The sequence below is a fragment of the Euprymna scolopes genome, chromosome 16 (assembly GCF_053919585.1).
Source record: "Euprymna scolopes isolate OS-2025 chromosome 16, ASM5391958v1, whole genome shotgun sequence".
Taxonomy (NCBI): domain Eukaryota; kingdom Metazoa; phylum Mollusca; class Cephalopoda; order Sepiida; family Sepiolidae; genus Euprymna; species Euprymna scolopes.
In genome coordinates this window covers 128369549-128380795 of record NC_136497.1, presented here as the reverse complement: position 1 = coordinate 128380795, position 11247 = coordinate 128369549, and positions in this window count along the sequence as shown.

Below are 11247 nucleotides of genomic sequence, written 5' to 3'. Positions count from 1 at the left end.
CTCCAGTAATCATTCTTTTAGAAATGATTTTATCAAGAATTCTTCATAAATTTTGGTTTTGCTTTAGATTATGGCTGAAGGAACTCAAGTCATATATATATATATATATATATATATATATATATATATATATATATATATATATATATGCCGCAACTTTATAACATAAAAATCGATAGAACATTAACTCTATAATAATATATACGAAATCTGCAAGAAGTAAAATATCATATTTAAGCGTACTTCACGACCTGGCTTTGCCGGGCCTTTGTGCTAACTTAGATAAATACTTTTGCAGTTTTGACAAAAAAGCTACACTGAACATCTACAGAATGCCAACATCATTATATTACATATAAATGAGCCCTCTGTGGAATTTCCACAGGTCGCGCTAATAAACAAATAATACGATAAATTTGTAATTTCACTTAAGAATTCTATCTGACCAACAGCACGCTATGTACATTTTATATTGTTGGATAAGGTGTGCATTATTTAATGCGACGGGCGCACTTCAAGTATGATGATGCGTTTAGTTATTCATCAAATAAACAGGCAAGACAAATAATAATAATATACGCCAATTCCCAAAGAAGATGAACAGGACGAGACGTCGTCTGAGGCTAGACGAGAAAAAAGTAAAATGATAATAAATAAAAAATAACATATATCTTATTTGACCGGCGAAGATTGTTATATTTTGTCAGGGTTTATTTTAAGCGAAAGTATTCTCACGCCAGGGCGATACATGGCGTCACAGGTACCAATATTGATAAGAAATCTAATTTTTTTTTATCAATTTGTCTATGGAACTGTTCCCGAGGCAGATCGCCAAGCATGCTATAATCACTGAAAGAAAACCTTTGATAATCACCAAAAGCGAAATGGTCTCGCTAAGCTTTCTATTCGTTGCGGCAAGTCATTTATGTTTAATAAAATAGTTAATAAATTAGTTAAGAGAATAGAAGTCTATTATGTGTGCTCTTTTTCTTCTCCATGAACTGCAAATAGTGTTACTGCTGTAACACAATCGTTTGTCCGTATCGTGAGGACGTCTCTATAGCGTTTTGTTTATGTCCTCAGCATGGCAACCGATTCCCCGAGTGCTCAACTAACACCCTTACAGCCCCGATAAAACGATCGACACATCCTCTTTACACCATGAGGTCATTATGACGTCTGCTGTGATACTTGTTTCCTTGTCTTCCTGGCGTCCTTTCGGGCAAGGTTTTATCGGTGTTGATGGCAGGAAGCACTGAGCTGCTGGAGTTAAACATTTTCCGAGAATAGCGAACAACGTATGTATTTTTTTTATTAAACATAATTTAAAATATTTTTATTTAACACTAGCATTTCAGCAGGCGTTGCCCGGGTGTTTCAAGGTGTATGTTGAGCAAAAAGAAAAAAAAAGCGGTCACCTTTTTTATTTACTTTGACCCCAATAATGACCGTTAACATTTAATTTTTTGGATCAAATCAAGTTATTTAGTTAGACTCATGTCAGGAACATATATCTAAAATTTCAAGTGTTTGGACACAAAATTGTCAGAGGAAGTTTGGTAGAGTTCTCAAAGGTCAAATTGTTGAGCTTTGACCCCTTAACAGCAAAAGTTCTGTCTGAAAACCAACCACAAAGATTTTCCCAAATCTCAGTACCCTGTATATTCAATTTCGAGTCTGTAGACTTTAAATTGACAGAGTTATTGCGTAGGGAAATGGACACACACAGACACACACAGACACAGGCACACACAGACAAGTTCACTTTTCTATATGTAGATAGATAACAATAATTCTATCTTTGAAAGGGACAGCGAGAAAAAGAAATAGTGAAAAAGAGAAAAACATACAGACTTTTTAAAAAACAAAGACACTGAAATATTATCATCTAACACATTCTTATATTAACAAGCGGGGTTGTCCTTTGTATCTGTGCACCAATTTTGCATTAACAATTTTGGATCGCACTTGCCACCTGTCAATCTCCAATCTGCACCAACCTGGCTCTGCTTGTCCCCCTGTGAGTAAATGACAAGTGTGGCGCAAGGGCACAAAATGTATCGAGCTAGTTAACTCCTCCGAAAAGAGCTATTATTCATTGTGCCACACAGCTATTTACTTAATTACGTTATGCAGATGTATCGTTGCATTCTGTGTGTATTCTATAATACGACGCACACTTCACTTATTGTGATAAGTTTAGCTATCCACCGAAGAAAGAGGCAAGACAAATAATAATATATTTCAGATGTGGATCTCCGAGTTTCAAGCACACTTAGAAAGAAGAAACGATTTTGCTTTCGATGGCGTTCTTCAAACTTGGGATTCCACAAGTGAAAATATGAGGGCAACACATTCAGCAGATAAGACAATCACCTAATTTGAAGATATGGAATCCAAATTCTTCGTGACAATAAATAACTAGATTTTTAAATATAAAAAATGTTTGCTGTATCAAGTAACAATGGCTACCATTAAAAAAAAATCAGAAAATTGAAAAAATATTATGTTTAAAACAAATAAACAAAATATTCGCATGTTTAAAACAAATAAACAAAATATTCGTATGTTTAACAGAAATAAACAAAATATTCGTATGTTTAAAACAAGTAAACAAAATATTCGTATGTTTAAAACAAAATAAAAAAATATTCGTATGTTTAAAACAAAATAATCGTATGTTTAAAACAAATAAAAAATATTGGTATGTTTAAAACAAAATAACAAAATATTCGATTGTTTAAAACAAATAAACAAAATATTAGTATGTTTTAAACAAATAAACAAAATATTCGTATGTTTTAAACAAATAAACAAAATATTCGTATGTTTAAAACAAATAATCAAAATATTCGTAGGTTTAACACAAATAAACAAAATATTCGTATGTTTAAAACAGATAAACAACATATTAGTAGGTTTAAAACAAATAAACAAAATATTCGTATGTTTAAAACAAATAAACAAAATATTCGTATGTTTAACACAAATAAACAAAATATTCGTATGTTTAAAACAAATAAACAAAATATTCGTATGTTTAAAACAAATAAACAAAATATTCTTATGTTTAACACAAATATACAAAGAGCCTAATATAAAACATTGTCGCAATGGCTTTACTGATTTGTAGATGAAGCATTCTAAACTATTGTAATTCATTTTATGTATGGTTAGTAATGACTAGGGCTATGCCAACAGCATATCCTTTTCCTTGTTTTGATTCCCAGGTGTATATCCATATCTTCAATGTTTTTATGTAGAGTTATGTGGTTCTCGGTTGGTTAATTTTTGCTTACTGTGTTGTATATATAATCGAGAGTAAAAACGATGAAAAGAATACGCTGTTTTCCTAGCCCTAGTTTTTACTTTAACATTTCACCGTGATTACTTTAACTTTGCCTCTCAGAATATTAAAACATGATTCATATTTTTCTGTAATATTCTCACTCATGTTGACCCGGAAAAGACCTTCTTTAGTAAACAAAAAGGGAGTCTTCTTCCAGCATGATAATGCTCAACCCCATACTGACTAAAACATCCCATAAAAATTCGGTTGTGAAATCTTTCCTCATTCTGCATATTCTCCCGAATTAACTACTTCGGACTATCACTTACGTCAAGGATTACAAAACCATTTAGTAACCTTAAGTTAAGATTGAACATGAGTCTAGTTTTTTTAAAAATTCTATTTTAACCCCAAACAACGCAGAGTGTCACTTTGATGTAGGGGGCTACTATCGGGGATATAAGTTTCAAGCATACTATGTAGAGTTGAGCAGCGAGATGTCTGTTCACATTACAATTGAACTTATGCATGTCAGTACAGTTGGGGAAGCAGGAAACCGGAAAGAGTTCCAAAGTTCAGCAGTTCAGGGGAAGAAACTATTAGAGTAGAAGGCTTTCTTACATCTAGGGGTGGGATTTCGCTGCTTGTCGAGTTGTTTGGGGGTATTTACGTCGAAGGAGTACAAGTAGTTCGTCGAAGCATTCGCCATTAAAATACTTGTAGAACAAGCAGAGGGATGCAACATTTCGTCGATGAGACAGAGGTTGAAGTTTTTGATGACAGTTTAGGAACTATGAGGTTGACGGCTCTCTTTTGAACACTGTCCACGAGCGAGAGACTAGTAGCAGTTGGACCAACCCAAATGTGACAACAGTACTCAATACATGGGCGATTGGTGGCCTTGTAGGGATACAGGATACTTTCAGGCGTAAGTAAGTTTCTAGCATGGCAGAGAGAGCCCACCTTCTTCGCAGCAGCCTTGGCAATGCTCTCATCTCATGTTCCCTGTGTAACGTTAGGCCGAGGAGTTTGAAAAAAGTACTTTCAGGTAATGTATATTTAGTCACAGCTAATGGTGGTTGAGAAGGTTCCTGGCAATTATTGAAGAAAACAAATCTTAAAGAATTTCTAAGTGAATTTGCAGATGGAATCAAGGGTGATGAATAGATATTTTCAAAAAAACACAATTTTTAATTTTTAAGATTAAAATTCTTAATGGACCAAAAATTATGCACTGATCGATATATCAATAATATATTTAATACAAAAGTAGACATCCTATTAAACATCAGGGTTTAATTTCATATCAGGTTGTAGAGAGACGTTAGATTTGGTTTGTTTGGTTGTTTTTGTTTTACGGCATATCAACCTTTTTCAGGTTATTTAATGCCGAATCAAGTTATTTTGAGGAACGATTTTTAATGGAGTACATTTGTTGTTGTTTTTTTAAGTCGGATTCTATTTAACCCATAGTTGGGACCCTAACAGGTAATACCACTCCGGGTCAGAGTGGACCTGGGAGCAATGGCAATTAAAGGGTGGCTACACACTCCCCAAGGGCCGCAAGCTGGGGCCTTACCATCGGATATAGTTTTAGGTCATATCCAGGACCAGAGAGACGTTAGGCATTCGAGAATAGTGTCTAGTATGTATTCAAGTTCACTGTTTTGTTTTTTGTTTTTTTTTGTTGTTTTGTTTACTCATGTTCACCCCTTACAAAGCATATCGCCACTTGGATGTGAGGGGCTACTATTTGGTGCCATGTCCAGGAAAGATTAACAAAATATTTTTTTTACGTTACATTTAAACTTCTGCATATCGGTAAAACCAGGGAAGCAGGGAACAGGAAGGAAATTCCAAGGTCTACTTGTGCGAGGGACGAAACTATTCGATTAGAAGGCTTTCTAGCATTTAGGGACACCAACAGTAAACGGGTGAGATCTTAATGCTAAGCGGGTGTGTCGGGGATATGTATGTCGAAGGGGTACAGGTGAAACGAGTTCACAGTGATGCAACATTGCGGCGATAGGACAGAGGCTGTGTTTCCTCTTCTCTGACGCCACAGTTTGATTTCCTCGATCTAATTTCAACATTACTTCTTCGTATCATCAGTTTAGCTAGATCACTGGTGGTAGACAATATTCTAGTGCTTAACGACACTTACTGATGACCTAGGTGCCAAAAGTTCAAATTCAGTTCGTTTCACAAAAACATCACTTTCATTTAAGATGGAAGCAGACTTCACTCGGTCCCTCCAATAAGTACCTAACGTTCTACTGTTACGTATTATGTACCCTATGCCAATAGGGACTAATCAGCTAGTGCAGAGTTTGTTATAGACAAATTGAATTCGTGTTATGGGAACTCAAATCTGCAAAATAGAATAATTCCCCGATTTGGGTGGCCCGTGAAATTAAAACAAAACAAGTTAATATCATTTAGACAAAATCGAGGTATGGAACGAAAAATTACCATGTCTTGACAAGCTTCTGAGACTGATCTTTACTCCTGATTTGAAATGGAACACATACATCAAGTTCGTTTCCAGGAACGCTAGAAAAAATGATTGGATCATTTTACGGCTTACAGCTTATCTCACTGCCGATGGAATCCTCTATCTGCATAAAAACAAGTATTAAATGGAGTCGATATCGATCGATACCTCCGTTCAGTCTCGAAAGACAAAGGATACCCCCTGTAGAGGCAGCTGCGCGTGTAATTATGTGGTAATGCACTTGATATTTTCTGGCGTCGTTCGTCACCTATTCAACATAGGTATGCTAAATTTGAATCTAGTTTGTTCCACAAAAACAATTTCATCTCACACTCGATCTTGTGTCTACCCTCCTGAAGAAGAGGCAAATGAAGTAATATTCACCATCCTTTATCTCTTTCTACTGTTCTTATCCCCATGTTCATTCTCTACCCACTCCTATTTCTTCGCGCCATCGAAATCCTCTTCTCTGTATCTTTTACACACCATAATTACCCTTCTGTCTGACACTTTCTCACCTCAATTGAATCCTTTCTTCTCTTTTTTTTCCAATTTTCTTATCCAATCAGCGTTTTTCTGAACCTATACCGTCATCGTCTACCTCGTATTACGCTGTTATTATTGTCGTCCTCATTCTCGCTTGTCGACTTTCTTTTCTTTATCGTCCATGCTTCAGCATCCTTTTTATTCTTATTTTCGCTGTTGTCAACCCTCTCTGGCCAACGTTTCTTCGTAGTCATATTTCGACGACGTGGTAAACCATCTACATGATTACGTCGGCGCCCCTTGCTTCTTTAATAATGAGCTTGTATCCGGTCGTATCACCTCATCCCCTTCTCCCTCTTTACAGTGCGCTGTTGTCGGGTTCTTTCCGCCATATCCAAGTCTTAATAATATGCTGTTATCATCGACTCAGCCATTGTTGTCGTTAATGTCTACATCAATCAACGGCTTGAAGGAAACGACCCTTTCTAAAACAAAGAAATAAATTCACGAGCATGAATAGACAGAGCAGTAGACATAATCGAAGTAAATACAGAAAATAAGAAAATAATAAATCATAGTTATTGATTTTATATAAACTATTTTGTTTTTATTCGCTTTTTTTTCTCGGACAGTGACAATTAATGAAGGAAATAAAGAAAGGAGCTTTTATATAGAAACCACCACCACCACCACCACCACCACCACCACCACCACCACCACCAACAACAACAACAACAACAACAACAACAACAACAACAACAACAACAACAACAACACTGTGTAATGTTTTAAGAGATCCTTTCTTTTATTATCCAATCGATTCGTTTAAAAGAAAATGCTGCCACAAAGTGCTCAACTCCTAATTGTAACGTGATCACACATACCCGTTCTCTTTTAACGGTCAGCACTGAACGCATATACCATGCAGTAGAGAATCCAGGGTGGGTTAGGGCGGTAGCCTTTGATATATTGAAAGCGGTTGACGAGGTGTGGCACGAAGGGCTTCAATGAAAATTAAATCATATAGCATGTATGGACGAGAACTCAAGAGAATCGGATATTTCATAGAAACCAGAAATATCTAAATTTTCTCCGATAGCCATACGCCCAAACAACGCAGAGTGCACCAGGGGTCGAGTTATGAATCATTCATATTCTGTTATGGAGAGGGTCCATGAAAGCGAAAGAACACAATGAGACAATACCGGAAGAAAAGTTACCTGTGTTCATGGTGCCTGGGATGCGTCAATATTACATCAATCGGCCAGGAAAGCTAACCGATATTAAAATGGGTTAGACCAAAACCACAAAAAATACAATAAACAGAGCTGGCGAAAATAAGATAAGCAGGTCAATCTAACCCAGAGAGTTTGCTAAACAATAAGCAAAGCTGGCGAGAGGAAGGCCACGAGGTAAATCGACATAAACAAAAAAAGAAGAGAGAAAAGACAAAGCAAAATACAGGCCGAGATAGGTTCTGCAAACTCAGCTCTCCACTAACCTCCACCGCGCTTCGATTTTAGTTGTCACTTGTATTTTGCTGTGTAAATAAACAAACCTATATTGACAACTGTCTTGTATTTATTTCAGCATGAAAATAATCTTACTTTATACGACCAAAAGAACTTGACGATCACAACCCATTCATATATATATATATATATATATATATATATATATATATATATATATATATATATAATAATAATTCGTCCCTGATAAAATTGAATCGGTGTGTATATTTGCTGAAGACACCAAGCTCTAAAATATACATGAGGAAAAACGAATGTGAACACATTCAAAGCAATAGTAGAAACTTTAGAAGACGTCATTTAGTCTTTAGTGGAATAGGGCGGTAAATAGGTAGCTACTAAGGCTAAGCTTCTTTCCTTTAACAAGCACAAAACACCTTCTCAACCACTGATTTCTATGGCTAATAACACCCTACCAAAGAGAAACTTCTCCAATTGCCTCTATCTTGCCTGAATGTTTGCAGGTCCCAAACACTTTCCAATCCTGTTTCCTGTAGCAGGTTATCGATGTAGGTCATTCTTGTTTGGCTGTCCATCTGTTGGTATCCAGAGGACTAGTTTGCTTTCTTCCTAGTTCTGAAAAGTGCGTGCGTTTGGATTCTTAATCTGGCAGGGGTGTGTGATGCATCTAGTGTGTTAGGTATAAGTTAGTGTTAAGTTCATGCTTGCATGCTTCTCTCTTCCAGCTAACACCGCTGAAAAGGGAGCAGCTATGTATAAGTCCTCCATACCAGTACATAGCCTCTCTATAACCGAGACTCATATAGTGTCTCCACGTTGGCCACATACGATAACTGGGTGCCTTTCGGCCCCAGGCTAAACTTGTAGGAGATCTCGGAGTAGTAGGGGACCCCAGAGATAGCGCGTTATGGCCCACGGATGTGTGAACATGCCATCCCACACTACCAAACCCTACTCCACTGTCTTGTGAGTGCCCTTGGTTGCGCGTAGAGTAGGGGAACCAACCCCAAAATCAAACAACACTGCCTTGTGGGCCTTATCACAGCAAAATGCTAAGAGATGGTAACTCTTACTTCAAATCCTATTACTGCCTTGCAGTTTTCCTTGAAAGGCGATGGAAACTCATCCAGAAAGAAAAGGCGTAGTAGCGGACACGATAGGGTGACTGTTTACCTCATTGAGATTACTTTCGGTCAGAAGCTGCGGCCTCTTCTGCTGCCAGTCGTTGCAGGTTCGCTCCACTAGACATGCGCATTGGAGGTTCAGAAAGTGTCTATCTCATGCGCAACAGATACTGCACCTAAACTGCGCAAGCAAGGTTGGAGCCAAGGTGGAAAGTCCTGTGGCGATAGAGTGAGACTACGCCAACACCGACGGATAAAGCACTGAGGCCCCAACTAGTCATCGTCAAGACTTATGGACTGCATGATGATGATGATGATGATGATGAGTTCTGAAATATTGAAACTAGTATTTAATATTTAATTTCATTCAGATATCATGTATACTAGTCAAGTCTGACATATATCCATGTTTTCATCTGATTTCATTGCCTCTCCGATGATGTTGCAAGAGCCGTGTTACATAATTCATGACAAAATGAACCCCGGATATCAAAACAATATGGCGAACGGTGACATCGGCACTGAATTAGAGGTAGCCAAATGAAAATTTCTCATCGATCAGTTGATCACATTTGTTTCGTATTATCTTTCTTCGTTATAGCCCTCTGTTCTATTTCTACCAAAATGTCGGCCACAACGGAAGAAACATTGGTTCCAAGTTCCCTTTCGGGGTAAAAACGGCCGGAACGAGATAATACACAGCTTCTGCCGACGCAGAATATCTGATCTCAGATAACGCGGCGTTGGGAATCTCGCGAGAGTTGTTCACGTATGAGGAGACATCTTGACGTTACTTGCTTAAGCATAGTTGACTCGATTCGGGTGTTCTTGATATCTGCAGATCTATACATGAATAAATATAATAACACACATATAGACATTAATTCACCTCACCCCTCTATTTCTATCTCAATATCTCCTTTTCTCTCTCTGCATAAAAAGATGCTAACTTGTTTAGAGGTGGCGAACTCTAAATAAAATAAATCCTAGAAATGTTTTTTATTATATAAATATGTGATTTAGCTTAAAAATTAAGTTTTGCCATTTATAATTACAATAGAATTTCAGCCGTATGGGTTCTGCGGCTCGCGTGTACATGGCATTAACTAGAGTTCTTATTTCCACAACTCTACGCATTAAATTAGGCTGTCTTTCGGTATAAATGTCTCGAATACTGTCTGCCAAGTAGTCTATTGTGTCTGTTTTATCAGCCTGGACATGGGACATTACATATACACTGCGAAAATAATCTAATGAGGATTAATTCATGCCCATTTAGTGAAATTATTTGTTAATCAAGTTAATTGACCGTATCATGTACTGTTTGCATTGAAAATATGAGAAATTGCCAAACCAAGCTGAACTCAAAATAACCTATAGTTCTTTTATCTGAAATTAAAGGAGATAGAGTTGTAAAGGCACTGATATATATATATATATATATATATATATATATATATATATATATATATATATATATATATATAGACACAGGAATGGGTATGTTTGATCTGGCATAATGATGATTCATTAAAATTGTGGGGTGTGCGTACGCGCCTGGTCCACAAAGTATGGAAAAAAAACAAAAAAAACGTTTACAAGTGTTTTTGATATAGATGTACATAAGAATACTTTGATAAGTATGTTTTAACTTTAATAGGGATGGTATAATAAAATTGTGGGGTCTGCGTTCGCGCCTGGCCTCCATAGAATGGAAATAGGCACAAACTGTAATAAAGACTTTTCATATCTATCTGCGTAAGTATACTTTGATAATTATGTTTCAGTTTGAAGAAATATAGTATAATAAAAATTATGGCGCGTTTGTTCGCGCCTGACCTCCATAGAATGGAAATATGTCACAAAGTTTAAAAAGGTTTTTTAATATAGATTCGCAGAATATTGTGATACGTGTTTCAGTGTGAACAGCTATGGTATAATAAATTATGGGGTTTATCCATTTCTTTTTTTTTTTTACTTTCATCATATTTTGCTTTGATTTTGATACCCCCAAATTCAAAGCTATCTCTTTACAACCCTTCCTTTTCATAACCTATCATACTTTCATAAATTAGAGTCCATTTTCTGTAGGCTGTTTTTGAACCCAGTCAAAGACGGGTACTTTTTCTAGTATATATATATATATATATATATATATATATATATATATATATATATATATTACGATTCTATATATTTACTAGTATTATCTATATATATTAAGTAGTAGCGTTGCTGTGTGTCTGTGTGTACAACTCCCTATGTATGTGTCCTCAGACAAAGAAATATATAAAGTCAAAGAAATATATACATCCGTTTTAGGCTATTTCTATCAAAGGAGATTTCACATTCAAACGAAAT